Raw genomic sequence first — 25,418 nt, 5'->3', positions numbered from 1 at the left:
TATGATAGAAACTCGCAATTGTAAGAAAATGTCAGAATTGTGAGATATAAACTCACAACTGAACGTTCGCAAAGACCCGCCCCCCTTAGTTACTGTCGCTATGTCCTACAAGCTACGCTGCTCTCACACACACACATTCTCACGCAGTGAAAAACACATCGGGGAGCAGAGAGGACACTGACAACACACTGACAGACACAGACCAGGTTACTTTTCGTTACTTTTGATATTAAACATATTAAACAAAGTCTCACCTTTCAAATTTGGTAATTTTTAAAAATAAATGTAAACAATAAATACCGTTTTGTGTCTCTTTAATGTGCCTGACAGATCGCTGTGTCGCCTCAGTTAAAGCCGCTCGTGAACCGATCATCTCTTCCTTCTAGTTCATTTATAGCATCAAATAAACATGAATGAACATCAGGAGGAATGTTGTTTTAACCGCGGAAAGACGTTAGTACACTCCGCTTCTCAAGTTCAAATCCTCCCATGTTAATCTACTAACTCTCCTGACTGCTTTGTCGGACAAAATGGCGGATGCCGAAGTTTGATTGGTCAGATCACCTGTCAATCAAGCTCCCTGCGAAGGTTCAATTCTGAGAAAAAGTAATTATTTGGAGATATAATTGAGAGAAAAAGTCAGAATTGCGAGATAGAATCTCACAATAATTCTGAAAATAATTATTGCGATATATATAAACACGCAATTGCGAAAAAAATTTTTATCATACACATTTTTCCCCAAGAGCATCATCACTGCAATGCAAATAATTAAACAAAATAATACTATATTATCTCAATGGTGATTTGTAAAATTACAAAATTACATTCACATCATGGTAGTATTTGTTGTTCTTAATTCATGAATGAATGTATGTATGAAAGAACGAACGAATGAACGCATGGAGGTTATGACGAGGAACTTACAGTACAATGGAAGTTTTAGAGGATTTAAAAGCAGAAATGTGAAGCTTATAATATGTTTACACACTTAATGTAAGTAAGTTATGGCTTTAACTTTATTTAAAGAGGAGCTGCTTTATTCATTATTATGTTAAAACTTTTATATGATTTGCTCTAAGTTTTTGTTGCTGCTTGGAAGCATTTCGTTTCAAATTATAACCAAGTTAACTTGAATATTGTTTTATGTCTTTTGGCTATATAATTGAAACGGATTCCATCCACTTCCATTGCAAGATTTTTCAAATATTTTATTTTATTTGTTCGAGAAGGGATTTCCTCTCTTGCCTCCTCAGAGAAAAGCATGAATTTCAAATCTAATATTTGCCTCATTTAATGCAGCATTAAAAGATTTGGCCCACAGAAAGGGTCTACCTCCCATTGATTCCTTCAGTACGGCAGAGAATTACATTTGCAGATCAATACATCTATTAAGCATAATGCAGCATAAGATAAATGCAACTGATGTATCCACGCAGAGTGTTAAGAAACCTAAGTACCTATTTGAACAAATCCAGACATAATACGTTTTTGCTAATCCAATCTTTCATATCACTGAATAAACTTTTTGCATGACAGCGTTTCTTCAAAATCCTCTCCATGCTATTCTGTTCTGCACTGCAAAATCCATATTTCCATTTTCCCATTTTTCAGTCCCCGCACCAGTGGGCAGATGCTGGGCTGTCTCGGGGATGGCAGGGTTAGCCGGCTCCAGATTACAACTCGTTCTTTTACTCGTTTAAGGTTCGTTGCTGGCTGACCTGTAGCTCTTTGAGAGGCAGTGAAAAGAGCTGCCAAACTTATCTATATCTGAGACCAAAAATAGAGCTTTCCTCTGGCGCTGTGTCAGCTAGCCGTGTGTGTTCACCTCACAACACACATGAGTACTCGTACAACACCCCGACTGCTTTCAGCCCCTCGTTCTGTGTCAGATCAACATCGAGAACCAGCAAACTCCCCAGCAATGCTTGGAGCTGTAGGGGACACCGAGGGCAACTATACATTCTTATATACCGGTATATGTATATATATATATATATATATATATATATATATATATATATATATATATATATATATCATTGTAAATTACAGACTACTTCTCTGGAAAAATATTGGAAAAAACGTGCCTAAAAAACAAAAATTGCTACCGTACATTTTTAAGTACAATCAACTTGCATGTTTAAGTCATTCCAACTTAAATTACATTAAACTGACTTAAATCTTGAATCTTGTGTAACATAAAAAAGTTGAAATTGCATAACTTATTTTGATGAGTTAAAGCAATTAAAAACATATGTTGTCATAACTTATTGATCATATCTTCAGAAAAAATATATATTCTGTTGCTGCCTGCATGTTTAACGACACTTTCAGTGTGAAATAACCGAAATATCCATTCGGTTTTATCTAAAACAGATGACAACGTTTCATTACACTGTTGTTATACGTATCGTGATAGTTCATAGTTCAGATTTAAAGTCCTTAAAGTTCAGGCCTTGAATTTTTAAGTTGGATGTTTAAGTTTTAAGTACCGGTACAATCAACTTGAATGTTTAAGTTAGTTCAACTTAAATTGCATTAAACTGACTTAAAAGGGATGAATCTTGTTTAACTTATGAAAAAAAAGTTGAAAACTGCTTAATATATTTTGATGAGTAAAAGCCATGTAAAAACATATGTTGTCATAACTTATTGATTGTATATACATATACATACATATATTACAGCGTACATATTGGAAATAAATGTGATAAGCATCAATAAAAGCAAATATTCATGAAGTATTCTCTCCTACTGAGATGTATTTGAAATTTTAACAGTTTATATAAACTAAAGCATTGAGAGTGAATGTGTGTAGCTCACTTGAACATTCAGAAACTATGATTCAAGGGAGGAAAACATAAATCACTGTTAGCAGATTCAGTTGTCGGCAGCTCTGACAAAACAATGAGAGCGACAGAAATGGAGGGGCATAGGCATGGAAATGACAAGGCTAATTTCACCCACAACTGATTGTCAAATGAGGAAGGCACCTTCACAATAATAAAAGAAAAAATTAGTGCAATTTCCAGGCACTTGAGAGGCAAAGTGAAGTGTTGAAGCATGAGACAGTTTCACGCTAAAGGCCTTTCCAGTCCAGCAAAGACACGCTGTGAGCCAGGAGAAAGAGAGAGAAACTCTGCATTAATAGTCTGCTGACAACACACAGGGAAAAGTGTTAGTGTAATTGTCTGTGTAGTGCAGTCTAAATAAAAGCCAGTTTAAATAGCTCACTATAGAGATGAGTGGAGTAAGATGCGCCATTCCCTTAAAGTCACCATGAAATCAAAATAGGCAATTGTTATATTTTTCTTTATGGAATATTGCAGTATTTGTTATTCATTATTTAACCATTTATATTATTATTATTATTATTATTTTAAATTCATGTGTCTCATAATCTTAAATCAGAATAACTTCCCCTCCCTCTTGCAGCTCATCTCATCTCTTCTCTGATGACGAGGGCGGGGCAACCTGTCAATCACATGAGATCCACCAATAGCAAACCACAACCGTATCCAATCATCCAATCAATTTCCAGTGGACAAAATCGAGCCCCGCCTTAAATTTGTTCTTGTTCCAGAAGCCGTTTCACTCAGATATACGTCACAATAAGGAAGAAAGGACTATCACAACTTCTGTTTCATGCCGACTTTAAAGGAATATTTCAGCTGTAATGCGCAGGTTAGGCTCAATCGACAGCATTTGTGGCATAATGTTGATTACCAAAAAAATAGAATAATAATTTAGACTTCTCTGGGTAACGAGAAGTGAATGGTGCCAATTCATGTAAAAATGCTCACTTTTTCAATAGCAATAGGAACAAAAATGAAACAATATGGATGTTAACGTGGTTTTAGCCTGAAAAATATCTTACTTTATATTTTGCTTTATCTTACTTTTTCTGTGTAAAGGTATATCCAATTTTACAACTATATTTCCATGAAACGGCCGTAAAAATGATGAAAACAGCTTTACACGTTTAAACAGACAAATTATAATCTTCACATTTTTCTTTTAGATCCTTAAAAAAATTAGCCCCATTTAGTTCCATCGTAAGTGAGATTTTTTACATATGAATTGTATTATTTTTTTTAAGAAAAAGAAGGACGATATATGTTTTTTGATTAAAAAAAAGCCACAAATGCTGTTAAATGTTGTAAACATGTATTTTTGCCGATAAAATGAGCTTTGGAGTAAGATGTGACAACGGCTCAGGTAACTAATTAGCAGTGGTGCGTTTGGTCGCAGTTATTTTTGCATTTTATCTCTAGTACAGTGCTTTTAACATTAACAATTATCACTTATACGTTTTGGGGCTTGTAGCAGTACTATGGCACAAACCCCAGGTCTCAAATTTGCTTAAAAAAGTTTGTCTATATACCCAAAACCTCACTAAAACCATCAAACTACACTAGTCTGACCAAGCTCTGTGTTATCAAACCACCTTAGGCTAGTTTAATCAATTTTGTCAGCAGGGCATGAATCTGTAACATCAGATTCATTTGCAATTCTCAACTCAACAGCAATCTTTTATCATATGCCCCAATACATGAACTCTGAAATTTGGATTCAAAATAACTTCCCCTATTCCTTCCCCTACTCCAGCATGCCAAGAGATGCCCTTCAGAGGCAGACATAATTTTAGTTAATGCAAAATTAGCATTCGGCTACAGATGCAACTCATTAGCATCCTACATATTTGATTTGGGTTGACTCACTGTTTAACATATCGAGGGAAACCTTAAGCTGTTCATTCACCCCTGCATGTACCCTCCCACGACACATCGGACCTAGCAATGTAAGTAATGAACGCGCTGCCCCGCGCAGATAATTAGCAAGCTACCTGTGGAGCCGCTAATGAAGATGGGAGTAGAGAGATTAACAGATTGAGAACAGGCTGAGAAACCAGAGGTGACGCTAAACTCAACAAATACATCTTTGAAGTCCACCCCTTCTGCTGGGAATTGTATAGACCCTGGTAAAAACAATCATCTAATGAAATTATCCGCTATAGGGACTTGTTAGCTCAAAACACGTTTGAGTCATATTCACAATTTCTTCACAGCTGCCGTTAAGGTTTCTTCAATTAAAATGCATATTGGGGAATGCAGGTCAGTATTTCGCAAAGTTGTGTGGTTGGAACAACAGCTTTCGACTTGTGGTTTGAAGCATAGTTTCTTGTATATGACATGTGGAAAAACACATGTTGCAGAAGCTCAAAAGTGATGTGTAACACGAGAATGAACCTCATTGGTTCTTGCAGAAGCTCAAAAGTGATGTGTAACACGAGAATGAACCTCATTGGTTCTTGCAGAAGCTCAAACGTGCTGTGTAACACGAGAATGAACCTCATTGGTTCTTGCAGAAGCTCAAAAGTGATGTGTAACACGAGAATGAACCTCATTGGTTCTTGCAGAAGCTCAAACGTGCTGTGTAACACGAGAATGAACCTCATTGGTTCTTGCAGAAGCTCAAACGTCCTGCGTAACACGAGAATGAACCTCATTGGTTCTTGCAGAAGCTCAAACGTGCTGCGTAACACGAGAATGAACCTCATTGGTTCTTGCAGAAGCTCAAACGTGCTGTGTAACACGAGAACGAACCTCATTGGTTCTTGCAGAAGCTCAAACGTGCTGTGTAACACGAGAATGAACCTCATTGGTTCTTGCAGAAGCTCAAACGTGCTGCGTAACATGAGAATGAACCTCATTGGTTCTTGCAGAAGCTCAAACGTGCTGTGTAACACGAGAATGAACCTCATTGGTTCTTACAGAAGCTCAAACGTGCTGTGTAACATGAGAATGAATCTCATTGGTTCTTGATGAAGCTCAAACGTGCTGCGTAACACGAGAATGAACCTCATTGGTTCTTGCAGAAGCTCAAACCTGCTGCGTAACACGAGAATGAACCTCATTGGTTCTTGCAGAAGCTCAAACGTGCTGCGTAACACGAGAATGAACCTCATTGGTTCTTGCTGAAGCTCAAACGTGCGGTGTAACACGAGAATGAATCTCATTGGTTCTTGATGAAGCTCAAACGTGCTGCGTAACATGAGAATGAATCTCATTGGTTCTTGCTGAATCTCAAACGTGCTGCGTAACATGAGAATGAATCTCATTGGTTCTTGATGAAGCTCAAACGTGCTGCGTAACACGAGAATGAACCTCATTGGTTCTTGCAGAAGCTCAAACGTGCTGCGTAACACAAGAATGAACCTCATTGGTTCTTGCAGAAGCTCAAACGTGCGGTGTAACATGAGAATGAACCTCATTGGTTCTTGCAGAAGCTCAAACGTGCTGTGTAACATGAGAATGAATCTCATTGGTTCTTGATGAAGCTCAAACGTGCTGCGTAACACGAGAATGAACCTCATTGGTTCTTGCAGAAGCTCAAACGTGCTGTGTAACACAAGGAACCTCATTGGTTCTTGCAGAAGCTCAAACGTGCTGTGTAACACGAGAATGAACCTCATTGGTTCTTGCAGAAGCTCAAACGTGCTGTGTAACACAATGAACCTCATTGGTTCTTGATGAAGCTCAAACGTGCTGCGTAACACGAGAATGAACCTCATTGGTTCTTGCAGAAGCTCAAACGTGCTGCGTAACACGAGAATGAACCTCATTGGTTCTTGCAGAAGCTCAAACGTGGTGCGTAACACGAGAATGAACCTCATTGGTTCTTGATGAAGCTCAAACGTGCTGCGTAACACGAGAATGAACCTCATTGGTTCTTGCAGAAGCTCAAACGTGCTGCGTAACACGAGAATGAACCTACGCCCCTTAGCTGTTCTAAATCCACTGTAAAATACGGCTTCGCGGGGCTTATTGCTTTATTAAAACACATTAAATGGTAAAAGTTACTACTCCACCATTTGCATGGTGTCATTAATGTCAGTTCTATGTTGTTGATCCAACACTGTTCAAGTGGCGGATATGCGACAATATTAATACGGTTTCGGGGAACTGTCGTGACTAGCTAGTTAATTTCTCCAATGATCATACTATGGTAGTTAAATACCAAGTTATGTTGTTGTAGTAGGATAAAATTGTGTTCTTCAGAAAATTTACAAATCTAACTAACTATTAAGCATGCAGTGCAAAATGTTCCTGGTCCTGAAGCAAAACGAGTTGAGAATGACTGGTTTGAAAAGTTGCAGATCTTACCCCTCGCTAAGCTGATCATGTACAGTTGCTGAGGCTCGTCCACGGGCTTCCAGACCTCTGTAGGACACAAGGGGATTAGGCCTAAGTGCACCTCCACCTCTGGACCACGACTGCTGGGGTCTGTTGATCCCCTGATTAACATGTCACTCAGCCCCCAGTGTTCAAACCAGACTTTATGGCTCCTAAAGAGAAAAGGCCTTTTATGAATGGCTTAAGACCTTTGAGAGAGGTGCCCCCATGTTTTCGTACCTTCAGGTTGCTAGCAGGAACTTCTAATTTAAACTGGAATGCACCAATACAGTACATGGGGCACACGGGTGGAGGCGCATTCATGGGTTTCGTTTACCGTGTGGACATGTCTACTTTTGGACTTGAACTTTGTGAAATCATCTCAATTGGAAACATAAATCGGTTTCAATTTATGTTAAATAATTGCATGATCTAATCTAATCCACCATTTTTTGATATCACAACAAGCATGTCTGTTAATTAAACTGGTCCACTGATGTTGGGAATGTGAGGTGGTCAGGTCAAAGGCTGTTGAATAACCAATGCTGTCTCACGACCAATTCGTCCGAATTCGTCCGAGGTCCTTGGAAATTTTCGCATACGTTTTTTTGTATTCGTGATTCAGTGGCTCTGAATTGTCAAGACACCATTCAAAATGCTTCCTACGGATGCGAAAAACGCAGACAATCGATTTTTTTTATGACGGACGAAAGTTTCGCAGGCAGTGTGCAAGCGTGATTGACATAACGTGAGGTCGCATTTATTTTTTTAACGTACGAAAATTTCGGATGCGAATTTCGAACTCTATGCAAGGACCTTAATTTGTACGAATTCATTCGTACGATCCGTCTAAACCCTAGTGATGGGTAGGTTTAGAGGCGGGTTCAGGGGTAGGTCATTCATACGAATTTTATACGAATTAAAATATGTAAAATATGTACAACTCGTAAAATATGTATGATTTAGCAAAAATCGTACGAATTTGTACGAGTGAGGTCACGTGAATTTGTACGAATAAGCCACCTCGTAAGTACGTACGAATTGTCGTGAAACCAGGTTGGAATAACATTGGTATTCTTTGGAACAGCATGTAAATACAGTACACAAATATGTGAATTATTCATTACTATGATATATATCAAAGTATTATGGTAGTGTCATCTGAGTGAAGAATGTTGTGATTTCTCACTACGGATGCGAAAAACCTAGACAATCTATTTTTTTTATGACGGACGAAAGTTTCGCAGGCAGTGTGCAAGCGTGATTGACAACGTGAGGTCGCATTTATTTTTTTACGTACGAAAATTTCGGACGCGAATTTCGGACTCTGTGCAAGGACCTTAATTCGTAATTCGTACAAACTCATTCGTAAAAATTCGTAAGATCTGTCTAAACCCCTGTGATGGGTAGGTTTAGGGGCGGGTTCAGGGGTGGTCATTCGTATGAATTTAAATATTCAAATATGTAAAATATGTACAACTCGTAAAATATCTATGATTTAACAAAAATCGTACGAATTCGTACAAGTGAGGTCATATGAATTCGTACGAATTATAGCCACCTCGTAAGTTACGTAGGAATTGTCATGAGATCAGGTTGGAATAACATGATACTATGGACATGTACTATGGTAATACCATGGTATTCTTGCAGCATGTAAATACAGTACAAATATGTGAATTATTCATTACTATGGTATATATATATCAAAGTATTATGGCAGTGTCATCTGAAATGTTTGAATAATTATAACATCTTTGTGAAGAATGTTGTGATTTCTCACTACTGTTACTGTTCTACTGCATACTTCTACAGTATATTATTCTAATTTGACATATGTGTACTTACATATGTGAAGAGAATATGTTAAGTTAAACATTTAATATGCTTTTGTTTTTTTTAACAGAAGCTAAAAACAAATGTAGTACATAAACCCTGAGGCAATATATCCCAACTGAATACATTATATATTTGTACTGTCTGCACAATGCTATCATTCATCTTATGTTGTGTCATTTTTCTTCTGCTATGTTTGAAACAAACACTGATCTATTATTTACACCGCTCAATAGGAGTAGTTTTCCTTCTTGTGTGGTACACAAATCTGCTGCTTTGTAATATGAATTGGAGTTTATAAATAAATCATGAACTTTAAGTATACAGTAAAAAAGCATTTCTATCCTAGTGAAGAACATGTATTTTACAAGCTGGCACATTCACATCTTCAAAGAGTAAAACAGTGAGTTAAGTGAGTCTCATGCAAACATATCCAGGTCACATTTCACCTTGAAATCAATTTTTTGCTTGAAATTTTTTTAAATAAAGCCTATTTTTAGAACCATAGCTTTTAATGATAATGATTTTTCTCCCTTTAAAATATGATTATCATATACTACCATATACCATCAAATTTTATACACAATATAATTTTCTTTAATTAAAATATTAATATAATATTGCCTTTTTATTGAAAACAGTTTAAGTCCTGCAAACACCACACTGATGTATTAATTGTTCTAGATTTAATCCAAGTTCTTTTAATTTATTAATTTTATAATAAATATTTTTATTTTTCAACATATTACAAATATTTATGGAGCAGCAAATCATCATATCAGAATGATTTCTGAAGGATCCTGTGACTGAAGACTAGAGTAATGATGCTGAAAATTCAGTATTTTATTTTGTAAAATATTTCATAATACTATTATTTCATAAACTTAAAAAAGGGAAAAAAAGGGAAAAAAAGGGGGGGGGGGGGGGAGAGGAAAGGAAAAAAGAAAAAAAAATTATAATTATTATTACGTTTTTTTTTTTTTTACAAGTTCGAAATAAAGCTTTTCGAATTTTGACTTGACTTTCGAATTTTGACGAATTTTATTACAAAAATAAAAATATACAGACTTTCACACTTTTTGAAAGTCTGTATACTTTTATTTTTGCAAAGGTCCCTTTAGGGGCTCCGTACATTTTCCGTTAAAAATCTCACAATGCAAAAAATAATAAAAAATAATAATGAATAGTCCAAAAAACAATGTTAATTTCTTTTGGGTTTTGAGGGATTTGTCCCAGATCAGTTTTACACATAATAAACACCCACTATTGTCCATATTCATCCCACCATGACCAACATAGCAATGATTAATCTTAGTTTTTGCCCTGTGAAAGGCCCGGTGGAGAAGAACTTGTGCTTCTGCCGAGCATCTGCGCTGCGCTCATGAACATGAACAAACAAGGTATAATGCCATTTTGTATTGATCTGTTGTTGACTTACTGTGAAGCAGTTATCATCCAATAATCCACTCCCCATGTTCTCCTAATGAAATCAATGGCCGTCTCTGCGCGCTGTTGAAATAGTAGCCTTGGAATTCAGTGCTATTAAAAAAAAAAATTGCTGATGGATTTTTTTCCCCCTCAATTTTGATAAAATTGACACGGACACAAAAGTTGCTGATTCGTTTTTCAGACTTAATGAATGAAGCACTGCACCAAAGCTCTGTATAATTACACTGCAGCATTTCAAAAAGTTGGTGAATAATATGAATATTGGTCCTCGTTGAAATCATAAGTGAAGAGTTTTTCATCATAGAACGCCTTTGTATTATTTGTGTGTACTTCATCACAAAAACACAAACCAAACAATGTGTGAAAGTAGCATATGCAAAATGCAAGTGACTCCCTCCTTTACTCCTACATCTATTCTTTATAGCATGATGGATAAATGCTGGATAAAAAAGCTTCAGAAACTTTTAATTTGTGCCAAATTAAATTTAATTGGGTTGGTTTTCATAAATTCTTTCAAAAAGACCATATGCATATTGTACATCCTTGCAAAATATCAATATTTTTTATCATAACTAACTCGGAGCATAAAACCTAAATCCTGATGTTATTCCAAACCTAGGTTTCGTATATTTAGAATTTAACAAAATAATTTGAGACGAGTTATAATTTGGTGTGCCAGTAAATTCCCGGTAAATAGTCAGTTTTGTTATTGTTAATTAAAAGTAAAATATTACAAACTATTTTCTTTATTTGAAATAAAGCTGTAATCAAATAATTATACATGTTGCCATGGCAACTAACTGAAAATAAGTTAAAGTTGAAAAGTAAAAAAAAGTTGCTTCCTTAAATTTTTTAGTAAAATCAACTTGGATGTTTAAATCATTTCAACTTAAATGACATTAAACTGACTCAAGAAAAATGAGTTGAATCAATGAGATGGAAATTGCTTTACTTATTTTGATGAGTTAAACCAATGTAAAAACACGTCATAACTTATTGATTACATTTTTCACAGTGTACTAAAATTACTTAAATAATGAAAATGACAAAACCACATAAAAAATACTACAACTTAAAGAAAAATTATGTAATAGTATACCAGTAATACTAATCTAATAGTATATAAATAATAAAAATGTCACCATAAATTATACTTAAAAAAAAAACTAAATAAAAAAGATCAAACTTAATTTGTGTCAACCCTGTTCCATTAAAGGTTGAGTGTTATGAAGGTCACATAACAAACAAAAAAGTCTAATAAACATCAAATTACAATGGCACATTATTTACAATCTCTTTTTTTGTCCCCTTTGTGCTAATTATAAACCACTATACATCCATAACATCCATAACCTTCCCATAACAGAGTTGAATTCCTGAGCATAAACGTAACATTATAAAACATATAATGTCTAAAAGACTAATTTCTGTGAACATGTCAGAAAAACACTTCTCTTTTTAAGGGAGAATGTATAAAGCAAATTAAATAAAAACTTAATGAAATATTAGCATAAAGTGAAAGTAAACTTAATTTCCCAGACAATTTTTTGTATAAAGCACGATCTACTAATATATATATATATATATACATAAAGCCTAGTTTACATAAAAAGGCATGTTTGCGCTGAAATAAAAAAGCGGAGAAGTTTGAATGAAGCTGAAAATAAGCATAGCGCTGTGTTAAGAAGAACTGTGGGTGGTTAGCCGTACGCTAAAGTGCAAAAAGTATTGAATAGTGAATCCGCATCTATATATACAAACAAGCCTAACAAAGTATAAATATTCAATACCGCAAAAATCCATCGACAATGCATTTGGCGAACATGCTTGTCTTGAGAGCTTGTTTTGCAGCGAACGGAAAAGTAGGCTAATGCGCTCGGTCGAGAAACTGCAGTACTTATACGGATATTTTCCAAATTCCAGCACGCGTAAAAGCTCTCCGTTCACCTCGAGCGCGCGGTTTGTGTGCATTGGAGGTAAAGCGCTAATCTCTGTTGATACAGGGTGAGAGGACACGAGGGGAATGTTCTTGAGAACAGCAAAGATAAAACTCATCAGAGAGAGAGAGAGAGAGAGAGAGAGAGAGAGAGAGAGAGAGAGAGAGAGAGAGAGAGAGAGAGAGAGAGAGAGAGAGAGAGAGAGAGAGAGAGAGAGAGAGAGAGAGAGAGAGAGAAAATTGGGCTAAAAAAGTAAACAACTGTGCAAAGAAAGAAAGACAATAAACACAGAGAGAGAGAGAGAGAGAGAGAGAGAGAGAGGCTATTTATTTCCATACTGCTGGGATGGGACCAAACCGAGGCAGGCCAATCACAACGCTCCGTCCAAATTAAATTTAGTATGAAATCAACAACCGCATTGTTGGACCAGCTGTCAAGGTGACTTTGGCGAGCCTGTTAGCGAGCCATTGTGGACACAAGTACTTTCCGTGGAAAAATACTCCCCTCCCAAATGCTCGCTGGCCTCAGACCAAAATATACACCGGCCAATTAAGCTTAAATTGAAAATGTGAAAGTCATACGATAAGTCTTCGCTTAAGTGAATTTCACTAAGCGTGATTGATACGGAGACGGTGTGACTCTCAGATTCCAGTGTAAACACATCATGATATATCGCCGAGGCGTATGCGTGTGCTGGGTTTCGGGCGGTGTTGAAGTGGAACACAAAATAGCTTAACGTGCAAGTTGACGAGAAAGAAGATTTCACTGACAGCCCGATGACAAGCAACTTATTATCAGATAAGGAAAGTCCCCCCGTCCCGCCGGCTAACTCTGATCCCGACATATAGACCCATGAAAGCGAGCTGGAGTCTTATGAAGGGCCCCTTTTAATACGAGGGGCCAGAAGATCACAGATGTTTTTCAGATGCAGTTCAACGTACAGACTGTTTTATAACAAAGAGTGGATATTTACAATATCAGTAAGTATGCGGTTCTTTGAAATGTGTGTTAATGTTTGGAAAGTCTGGTTGAAAACTGATGCAACTGTAGGGAGAATTGCAAGACCAGATATGACCAAGAAAAGAAGGTTTTCATGCTAGATCAGTATTTGTTCTACAAAATTCTGACATCATTCACCTTCACCCTTTGATAAGTTGAAACCCTTTGGATATATATACAGTGTAAAATATATAAAAGATATGATCAATAAGTTATGACAAGATATGTTTTTTTATGGAAGCTTGTTTCCACCACAGAATAAAACGAGTTTACATCTCGCAATTCTGACTTTATTTCTCAGAATTGCAAGATATAGTCGCAATTGCGTGTTATAAAGTCAGAATTGCGAGATATAAAGATAGATTTGCATGTTATAAAGTCAGAATTGCGTGTTATAAAGTCAGAATTGCGTGTTATAAAGTCAGAATTGCGAGATATAAAGTCAAAATTGCGAGATATAAAGTCAGAATTGCGCATTTTAAAGTCACAATTACAACTTATAAAGTCAGAATTGCGCATAAAGTCGCAATTGCGAATTATAAAGTCGGAACTGCGTGTCATATAGTCAGAAAATGCGAGATATAAAGTAAAAATTGCGAGATATAAAGTCAGAATTGCGTATTTTAAAGTCGCAATTGCATGTTATAAAGTCAGAATTGCACGTTATAAAGTCGCAATTGCGTGTTATACAGTCAGAATTGCAAGATATAAAGTCAGAATTGCGTGTCATATAGTCAAAATTGCGAGATGTAAAGTCAGAATTGTGAGATATAAAGTCAAAATTCCGAGATATAAAGTCAAAATTGCGAGATATAAAGTCAAAATTGCAAGATAATGTCAGAATTGCGTATTTTAAAGTCGCAATTGCATGTTATAAAGTCAGAATTGTGCGTTATAAAGTCGCAATTGCATGTTATAAAGTCAGAATTGTGCGTTATAAAGTCGCAATTGCGAGTTATAAAGTCAGAATTGCGTGTTATAAAGTCGCAATTGCGAGTTATAAAGTCAGAATTGCAAGATATAAACTCACAATTGCGTGTTATAAAGTTCTGACTTTTCTCTTACAATTCTGACTTTATAACACGCAATTGCGACATCTTTTCTCAGAATTGTGAGATATAAACTCACAATTGAAAGTTTAATTCTAAGGAAAAAGACACGCAATTGCAACTTTACAGTATATCATGCAATTCTGACTTTATTTCACGGAATTCTGACTTTATAACACACAATTGCTTGTTATAAAGTCAGAATTGCGAGATATAAACATGCAATTCTGAGAAAAAAAGTCAGTTTATTTCTCGCAATTGCGAGTTTATAACTCACAATTCTGACTTTATAACACAATTGCGATTTTATATCATGCAATTCTGACTTTATAACACACAATTGCGACTTTATTTCACACAATTCTGAGATAAGTCACAATTACTTTTTTTATTTAATTAATTCTGTAGCGGAAATAAGCTTCCATCGGTTTTGCATCACTTTGACTCATCAAAATAAGTTTGATAATTCATTTTCATTCAATGTCATTGGGAAAAAGCAGAATAAGTATTCTTTTAAATGTTTTTTATGTGTCAAACAGACAATATAAAATGGGTTTGAAACTAAAAATTTTAGAGTCAGAATTAAACATTTTGGGTTTAGTATTCTTTTAACTTCGCATTCTAAATGTTAGTATAATGAAAGCATTGAGAAAGTACAGATATGATTTTGCTTCTCACGACTTATGGAGAGAAAACTGGCAGCATGTAATTTTTACAAAGTCAACCGTAATAAGCCTGTTCCCAATTAAAAGAAATCCTTGCATCATACATCTCACCCAGAAACAAATATGTTTTCCTCCTATTATGGGAGCATGCTGTGAAATTGCCATCTTTTGAGATTCTTCAGTAGCTTTTGGAAAGAGTGAAGGCGAGAAATGAGCAGCAGAAATGAGTTGCGAAGAGGCAGAGGAAAGGGAAGGCAGAAAGTCTATAAAAGTGCATGTGTGAAAAATGAAAAGTAAACAGCGACTGCATCGCTGATGAGTTCTCCTCAGACAACGGCTCTTCACGTACCGAGAGAAGAGAGACGGGGAAAGTAGGATAGTGGGAGGCACCACAAGGAATCAATTTTTATCTATCTCTTTTTTCCACCAACAAAAAGCAATTACGACACAGCACCGGCAAATTGGGCGACAGCCAGATATCTCGCACTCGCCAGAGAGAAACAGGGGGAGATGAAGAACTAGACCCTTGGTACGATGGAGAGGAGGACAAGGAGAACCACATGTAGGAAAGAACAATAGAGCGAGAGGAATGCAGAGATAGACAATCCAAACACACACCCAGAAATCCACCAAACACTAAAACTGAACTACAAAACCATGTTGTATAACATGATCTTTTTATCAGGGAAGATGGATAGAAGCCATTTGATATGTCTTAATAAGTTTGTGAAAATCAAGGCTTTTGGCTGTACTGCAAAATCAATGTTGGGGTAATCTGGAACTTATTTAAAGACAAATAAACTAAATTACAGTCAAGATTTTTTTTTAAATCAAGTAGTTAGCAACAAAACAAGCAGTTAACATGCACACATACTGTACATACATATATGCATACTGTGTATTATGTTTATATTCTAAGCAATATTTACCGGGCACTACACAATGAGAATCTCATTTACAGAGTCAAAGTAGAACAAATAAATGTAATAGCGGTGGGGATTCATTCAGCACACTCATGAAAACTCGAAACTACAGTATTTTTTTATTTTGGTGAAATAACAGGCTAAATTAAATTTAAAATTGTATGATCTCAATCGTATATTTTCGTTTGATTATGCCCCACATACGGTTAGGATTAAGAGAGGACCTTCATGCTGATTTTCATCACGTTACTTTCTGAATCGCACATTTTGTATGAATTTATACGAAATCACCAGCTCTAAAACAGTTAATAGCATAATTTGTTTTAAATTCGTGCAATTCGTAAATCGTAATCATAAATTGTACATTTTCTTATGATCTGCTTATGTACCACTGACGGTTTGGTTTAGTGGTGGACCTTCATGCTTATTGCCGTACGTTACTTTCTAAAACGTTTTTTCGCAATCGTATGTTTTTGACCAAATGCATATGAAATTGCGATCTCGAAAACAGCTAATAGCATAATTTATTTTAATTCGTACAATCTCAATCATACATTTTCTTATGATCTGCTTATGTACCACTGATGGTTTGGTTTAGTGGTGGACCTTCATGCTTATTGCCGTACGTTACTTTCTAAAACGTTTTTTCCAAATCGTATGTTTTTGAACAAATGCATATGAAATTGCCATCTCAAAAAACAGCTAATTGCATAATTCATTTAAATTTGTACAATCTCAATCATACATTTTCTTACGATCTACTTATGCGCCACTGATGGTTAGGTTTAGGGGTGGAACTTCATGCTTATTGCTGTACGTTAGGTTCTGAATCATACGTTTTTGTACAAATTCATATGAAATCTCTAATCAGTTTTCTCGTGAGATTGGGTTAGATTCATCATAATTCACCTATAAAGACTGTTCGATTTAACTGTTGCATCGTTGCTATTTTTGTTTGTTTTTTCATGACATCGCCGCAGTCAAGCTAGAGATTTATATAACTGAGCTGACAAATAGGAGCATATAGCAAATGATTCGGCAAATGCGGTCTCGGATTCATCTGTTCATTGAACCAGGCAAATGAACCGATTCACTACACTGAATTTGACTTCCCAATTTTATTAAAACAAATTCTGTCATCTTTTTCTCTCCCTCATGTCGTCTCAAACTTCTACAAATCTCTGCATTTTCTTTATATTTAGTTCCATAGGTCCTCTTCTTCCCCAGCACCACCTGCTTGTATGTATATGTATATATATATATATATATACATATATATATATATATATATATATATATATATATATATATATATGGTTATTAATAAAGGTTATTTATTTATGCTCATACAATAAGAGTGTGATCTAAAGTTGTTTGGACCCCATCATTATACAAAACGCCTTCTTTTGAGTTCTGCATAATGAAGAAAGTCATACAGGTTTGGAACAACATGATTAGGTTATATTGCTGCTGTTTACAATAAAGCTTTAAAGAGAGCGTGATTGAACGCTTTGTTTGGCATTGAGAGTCTCTTTATGGATCCACCCACACCACCCCCCTCACCAACGGCAGCCACCATCTTAACCCAGTAATCCACATCTTCTTCATTTACATTTACAAACACGAGCCCAGAAACAATCTGCAGTTGCCCAATGTGTCCTTTTGAAACCAGTTTTGTCAGCGCATAAATCAACAAAACAAACACAACAAACAAAGGGCCGTGCAGCCAGCTAAAACTAGAGTGAAGGATTTTAGATAAAGTGCGAATGCGGCATAAACTCCCTCTCACACGTGTGTGAACTGGAGGAGGCGGGGAACAGAGAGAAATTACAGTTGCACTATCATCACAGTGTGTATTAGATAAAAATAGCTCTCATTTAACCAGGCTAGATGGTTGATAAAGCAGTTTTACTGCTTTTATAATGAGCTGTTCAGTGAACACAGCTCAGAGGAGATAATTACACATTGCATGGTTGGATTGTTATGTTTTTTTTCATTGTCTTTTTCTTTCTTTCTTTTTACAGTCATTGCATGATCAGGCAATACATGTTTTGTCAGGTAACCTAAAATGTTCCTGGTTAGGTAACATCTAAATTAACCGGCTTTAATTAACTGGCTTTTATTGCTTCTCAGTCTGACTTTAAAGTGTAATATTTTGTTCAATAAGTTCCAGGTAAATACTGTTAAATGGTTTGTATCTATATATTTGCTTTTACACTACCACTACTACAACTTATTGTTATTATTATTAGATTTGGAAATCTGAGTTTGTATATGTGAAATACCTGTGGGAATTTGGCTAATGATACTTGTAATATGAGTATATATATATATATATATATATACTCAGATTACATATATATACTCAGATTACAAGCATATATACTCAGATTACAAGTATCATTAGCCAAAATCCCAGGTACACTGTAAAAAAATTTGGTTTAACTTAAAAAAGCAAGTTACCTTGTTGCCTTAAAATTTTGAGTTCGTTGTAATTAAAAAATTTAGTTAATACAATGAAGAATGGTTTAATAAACAGAAACTCAAAATAGTATGTTATCTACACCACATTAGTTATCGAAGTTGATTTGACTAAATATAAAAAGTTGTGATAACAAATCATGAAAATATATATTTTACAGTGTATTTCACAGTGTAAAAAGTTCAAAAGTAAAATATAAAAAACAAATTAAAAAAAAGTTTCTACTGGTGGGCAGTGACATGAACTACCTATGTATTTGTGAGATGGTTCTATTTTATTTACTTTTTGTTCTAATGTATATTTTTATAATATATTATTTTGCAAGAATTACAAATCGCTAAAATAATACGTTACGAGTTAATAATTTTGAAACATTCCTGCACAACAAACTTTTAAAATATTCAGGTTCACTTGGCCTAGCAGTTTGGTGTTCGAAGAAAGAAGGTATTTAGTATACATTCAGTCTGAAATTAAATGAAGTCGTTGACTCGTGCACAGGTGGGTTTTTCAATTGGGTGCAATGTGTGTTTTGACTGTAACACTTGTCGAGTTGTGCAACGTTGAGTCGTTATCCTCCTGCATAGTGGCAAAGTAATTAATCACTGTGCGGCTGATTTGCAGCAAATTCAGCTGTGTTGACTCTTAGCTTTCACCAGGTTTGTAATGAATTGAGCCATTGTTAGCATTGCACTGTTGAATTCGGCTGTTTCATTAATGCAGGACAGCGTATAATTTATGTTCGGGCTGAAAAAGAATTATGCCTATGCCTGATGTGCCCCTCATGTACAATGTATCAGTTTAATTTACAAAAACAATCAATAAAACTCACCTTTATCTCCAGCCTAACAAGTTTATTGACAGCCTTAAGTGTTCAGCAAGACCGACGTCCCAATGTGCGATAAACGTAATACTATTAGTATTACTATGACTTTAGCTGACACCGATGGTTGCCCAGACGTCATGCCTCAGTAGTGTGCATCTAACCTCAGGCGGTGTGGGGTTAAGGGTACAATAGAGCCTTAGAAAGGGTCTTTTCTCCAGATGGCCACGCTCAGTGCGGAAGACAAAAGACACATAGCTAAAGCTCTTTTAATGTTTTCTTAAGGCTGACCTGACCTCCTGGCTTCAAAATATCAGACGTGTCTTTGTCGCATGTGATTGACGGTCCATAAGTAATATATCATAGATAATCTGTCGCAAACCACTTTTAAGCTGAGAGCAGAGAATCTTTCTTTGAGGTTTTCCAGTCATAGACGAGGAACATTCTGAATCCGTGTACCCCAGGGCACAAGAGCAGGGAAGAGAACAAAAAATATGGGAATGTAATGTTAGGGCTCCTCTTATAGGCCAAAAGATTTACAACCACATCCAGAGGACTGCCGAAGAGCTCAGAGTTCAGAGACAAATGCCAGAGCTTAACAAAGCAAAGAAATAAGCTTTATGCTTAGTAGTTGTCTTGGAAAATTATAATGGGAAGCATCACTATTAAAATGTATCAAATTTGGTGTTATTGATAAATATTGTATTTTTTTTTTTTTTACCAAACTGCAGTTTAGTGAGGTTTTAAGTTACTGTTGTGATCCATCAGACATACATTTTTTGTATGACAGTGGAAAATTAGTGGAAATATTGCATAAACCTACATTTAACAACACAATCTCTTGGTGAATAACTAATTTATGTTTTGGCGAATTCGTATAAATTTGTACAATCTAATTTGTATTTTTTATTAACACTTTATTAGCAATATTAATTAACTACATGTACTTACTATAGAGTATGGTTAGGGTTAGTTGCTTGTAGGTTAATAACAGTAAATTATGCATAAGTACATGTATTAATGTGTAACTACGTCACCTTAAAATAAAGCGTTACTGTATTTTTTCGTGAAATTGGTTTACGGCCATACAAATCAATACAAATGCAAAAAAATATTATTATTTTTTACAAATCCATACTAATTTGCCACCAATTCTCCTAAATGTAAATTACTTATGTTTTCGGTCGTACTTTAGATTAGGGTCCAATTCTTACTATTAACTTCAACTTTTGCCTCAATAAACTCCTAATTACGGCTTATTAATAGTTAGTAAGGTAGTTATTAAGTTTAGGTATTGGGTGACTAAAGGGATAGACAAGCAATTAATATCTACATTTTAAGTATTAATAAACAGCCAATATACAAGTAATATCCATCCTAATAAGCAACTAGAGTGAGAATTGGACCCTAAACTAAAGTGTTACCACATTTTCTTATAGGATAGGACTGATCACACCCTAGAATCAACAAGAACATGTTAAAACGAACACCAATCCAGCTACCAGAAATATGTTCTAAGACCAGATATCTCTGTTCTAGTATAAAGTTATATTAACGTTACTGTAAGAATGTTTATTCATTACAGAGAGAAATTTGCCAAAACGTAAGCCAAAGTTGTGAGTAACAACCCCTCCAGAAAACTCGTAACCCAATAGCGATGCTGTTGGACACATTAGGGACTGCATAGTATGCCCTAGCAACATACTTATAAACAGTAAGAATACCTCAGCAATTAGCAATTGCAACGTTCTAGTAACTGCCCACAAACATCATGCCAGCAACTTCTGCACTCAAAAAAATGATTCTTTGATGTTGTTCACTTTGTTTAAACCATTCATTTCGATTTAACACCATTGTATCAGGTTTAATGTTCAAACACTATTGCATCATGTTAAACTGACTTGTAACGGTTACTCTTTGGCTTAACTTGATGTTTTCATTTTAATAGAACAAGTTCCAATCAAGTAACTCAGAAATTAATTTAATCTGATAGTTTACGTCTATGCCTGACCACAATATATATATATATATATATATATATATATATATATATATATATATATATATATATAGCCTATATATATATTTTTTTACTTACTCCATGATTTCTAATTTTTTTTAAATAATTGTCTCTGAGAAATTACGTTTGTATAGCATAAGGGCTCATTTTATTATGCCGTTTTCTTTTATAACTAAACTAAAAGCTAATCAAATAAAAACATAAACAATAGTAAATACATAAATCTAATTTAAATCATTAAGCCACATAAATCATTAAGACTTAACTACTTTTACTCATGGCAAAATATTATCCAGGAGTGTTTCACAAGAAGCAAAAAAAAAAAAAAAAAAAAACGCGCGCATTTTCTCTCAGGCAGTCGTTTGTTTGCCCAGGGCCCCAGGCGCCCACCCCCCACACTGGCTGCACGCTCACATCACTCACGGGTCACAGCAGGACGGCTAACGGTCAAGAAAAATAACAGGTGAGCATTTCGAACTTCTTTATCCCCATTTAAAGCACATTTGAACGTTTTGTGTCTTACTTCTTTATCTGAAGGTTAACCATCCCAGTAACGCTAATGTACGTAGCAGCTAATGTTAGCTAGCAAAGAAACGGAACCAACGCGCGCGCGCCATTAAGTTAACTTACGTTAACGTTACATCAAAGACAGTTATTAGCGGCATGTGTTACGTTAAATATGCAGTGTTTTACACCACAGTTTGTCAGTGGGAAATTAATAAATATTGTGTTTGATTTCTCACAGTTGGACACACGATTTTTTATTTTATTTTTAAACGGAGACGGCTGACGGACGGACCATCTTCTAACGTTAACGTTACATCTCTAACGTTAACCGTCATTCACACAACATAAACAACGGTAACGTTAACGTAAACCCATCCATTCATACATTACAATGTTTAAACTTTTTGTTAATCGTTTTATGATCTGTTTCGTCAATTTTATCTAGCATATCCATGTGATGCTTACTAAAGCAGCCGAAGTCTCGGTGAACAAGTGGCTCGAGGACCGATTATGATGGCTGTTTTGCTAACATTAGTTAACATTTTAGACTGTTATTTGCTTCTCACGTTTTCTAATTTGAAACCCACACTAACAAGGTTGTTTTCATGCTTTGTAAATAAATATTTTCAGAGTAAAGGCAGTGAGGGATGGTGTGATATCAATGTCAACAAGATGATGCAATACTATGAGCCTAAAACGAAGTAAGTAAAGTTAGAATTCACATAATAATAAAAAAAACTGATTGTTTTTAGTGTTGTGTGAGATGTAAATGGTCACATATTATGACCAGTTATTTAAATACATTGTTTGTAACGTTACATCGTTCAGTTTCAGAGATGTCTTGCAGCACAAGTGGCAAAAAAACCTTCTGAAGAAATGCAATATTTTTAGAATTAAATTTAAATCTTTGATCAACTCATACACAGCCCAAACGAAAAATTACGCAAACCTCAACTAACATCAAACCATTTTGTTTCTTGCACCACATGAATAACATCATGACATCCAAGGACTAATGATGTTTTATGTAATGAAGTGTGCCACCATTTTTTATTTAGAACCTATTGGCAAAGTTCAATTTCAACTTAAATTTCAGTCTGTCTATGATTCAGAGTAACTTTGTATTACTTCAGAAGAATACCAGTGAAGTCTTGAATATTCTAGCTATAGTATACTTTCTTAAAATGGATAAAAATATATAATTTGTGTTATATTTCCACTTATCCTGAAGTTTGCCTTGGATTTTGTATAAAGGTGTCAGGTAATTGCTAATGCTAGGTTTGCAGTCGTTGAAAGTTGTCTTATGAATCATAAAAATAAACTCAATAAATGTTGCTTAATTGTGTTACATTACCATTGTTTTGTGTTTTGCCTTCAAGTGCAAAAATGGCATTGATGTCATTAGAACTACGATCCTGACATGTCTACTATCTCAAAGGAAGAGTCAGCTGATGATTTCAAGACACACAGGGTAGGAAACATGTCAGGACTACATTATTTACTTAGGAACACTTTATCCTTTTAGCTGACATTAGCATAAATGCATGACTTGGATAGTGCACCTACAAATAAAATGAAAATGGTCATGATTTACTCACCCTCATGTTCCAAAACCATAATTTTGTTAATCTTAAGAAAAATAAATAAATAATATATTTCATAATTTTTGTCATATTTTATCCATTGAAAGTCTAGGACATCTTTATTTTTAAGCTTCAGAAAGTAAGTTAATTAAGTCTATTATTCACATAATATACATTCAACAATACACACATGTAATGCAAATATTTTAAAGGGAAGCTCAATCGTGCTTGCTTGACACAAACCTCAGTTTGTGCTATCTCAAGCTTCTCAATTAAATGTATTAATCAAGCCTGTGTCTTGTTGGAAGGCTTGTATAAAACTGCTTTATTCGTATGGATTAGCTATGTCTTTATGTACTTGAAGCTAAACTGATTGTCTAGACTTTTGATGGATGGTCCCATGGACACACACATATATATATATATATATATATATATATATATATATATATATATAAAAAATTGTTCCAAAGCTGAACAAGATTCTTGTGTTTGGTATGATGTGATAGTGAGTAAATGATGACAGAATTTTCATTTTGGGGTGAACTATCCTTTTTAAGTACCACTTTACTTTCTACTTTGTAATAAAGAAACGACTGATGCCAAATTACATTTTATTACATTTTTTTAAGCTCTAGAACAGATAAACCCCTGACATTTTTTCCCAATAAAATCCTTCTGACAAACATCTCTGGAAGACGTGTTGTGAAAACTACTACAGGGTTTTAAATGGGCACAAACCCTACTGAATAAACACTACTCTGATCCTTCACGCCTTTATTTTAATTTATGAAAATTTAAATGTCTGCCCTCAAAAGGGTTGTTTTTATGATATGTGGTGACATACACTAACACTTTACTTTTTTTTTTTTAATGCATTTAGAAAAAGGAGTTTGACCAGGTGCAGCAGTGTCGCCATCGGTGAGGAGGAACGTTGTCTTTAAACTCACTGGATGTTTTGATTGAAGATGAGGTGATGATGTCTACCAAGTCTTGGTCAGTGCACTGCTGCTGTTTTTTGCACTTATTTATGCCCATATTTAGAGTACACTAACTTCTCAGTTCATTCATAAAGTGCTGTTGAATCTATAGGAAACATTTGACTTAAAGGGATAGTTCACTTTGAAATTAAATGTTGGTATGTTTTAGCTTACCTGAAGTGCATCCAAGATGTAGGTGTCTGTCTCTGCAGTAGTTTCAATTTTTATATTTTTAGGTCAAACTTTTCTTGTCTGTCAGTCATATAATGCAGGTATATATGTACTGTATCCAAAAGCATGCAGAGAAAAGTCCAAAATAAAAAATTCCCCATCGTAAGTGCACATTGATGGCCTAAGCTCACACGAACTCATCCGGGAGTGTTGAGTTTTCACTAATTCCCAATTTGTAAGCCTTCTATCTGGACACACTACTCGCTTCATTGTTCAGGTCAATCAAAGGCATACGTTGAGCCGTACAGCCAATCACACGCGTTTCTGCTGAGTTTAAAAATGCAACGTCCAATCGAAGGCGGTTAGATTAGTTTCTGGGGAAGAAATCCAGTGTAAACAGATCACTTGGACGTCTTTGTGTAAAAGAGATAAAAACTATTTAAATACTGTTCGTTTTATCACACAAACCGCTTGTTTCGTGTCTTAGGCCATCAATGTGCACTTACGATGGGGAATTGTTTAATTTGGACTTTTCTCTGCATGCTTTTGGATACAGTACCTATATACCTGCATTATATGACTGACAGACAAGAACGGTTTGACCTAAAAATATAAAAATTTTAACTACTGCAGAGACAGACACCTACATCTTGGATGCACTTCAGATAAGCTAAAACATACCAACATTTAATTTCAAAGTGAACTATCCCTTTAAAAATTTTAAAAACTTCTGTTTCAGTTATTTTATTATTATAATATTATTTTATATTTACACATTTTTACCATTTTAAAATGGAAATGTTAAACAAGCATATTTTC

General features: G+C 35.1%; 1 long non-coding RNA gene across 1 annotated transcript; it reads left to right on the top strand.

Annotated features, from left to right (window-relative positions):
- Positions 1-21,738: 21,738 nt before the first annotated feature.
- LOC306988718 lies at positions 21,739-24,647 on the top strand. The gene is made up of 4 exons (XR_013795487.1): positions 21,739-21,821; positions 22,104-22,566; positions 23,245-23,336; positions 24,332-24,647. It is a non-coding gene; the product is annotated as an uncharacterized lncRNA (long non-coding RNA).
- The last annotated feature ends 771 nt before the right edge of the window (positions 24,648-25,418 follow it).

The sequence above is a fragment of the Phoxinus phoxinus genome (assembly GCF_949152265.1).
Source record: "Phoxinus phoxinus genome assembly, chromosome: 20".
Taxonomy (NCBI): domain Eukaryota; kingdom Metazoa; phylum Chordata; class Actinopteri; order Cypriniformes; family Leuciscidae; genus Phoxinus; species Phoxinus phoxinus.
The sequence above is the reverse complement of the archived record's forward strand: the minus strand, read 5'-3'. Positions and strand labels throughout refer to the sequence as shown.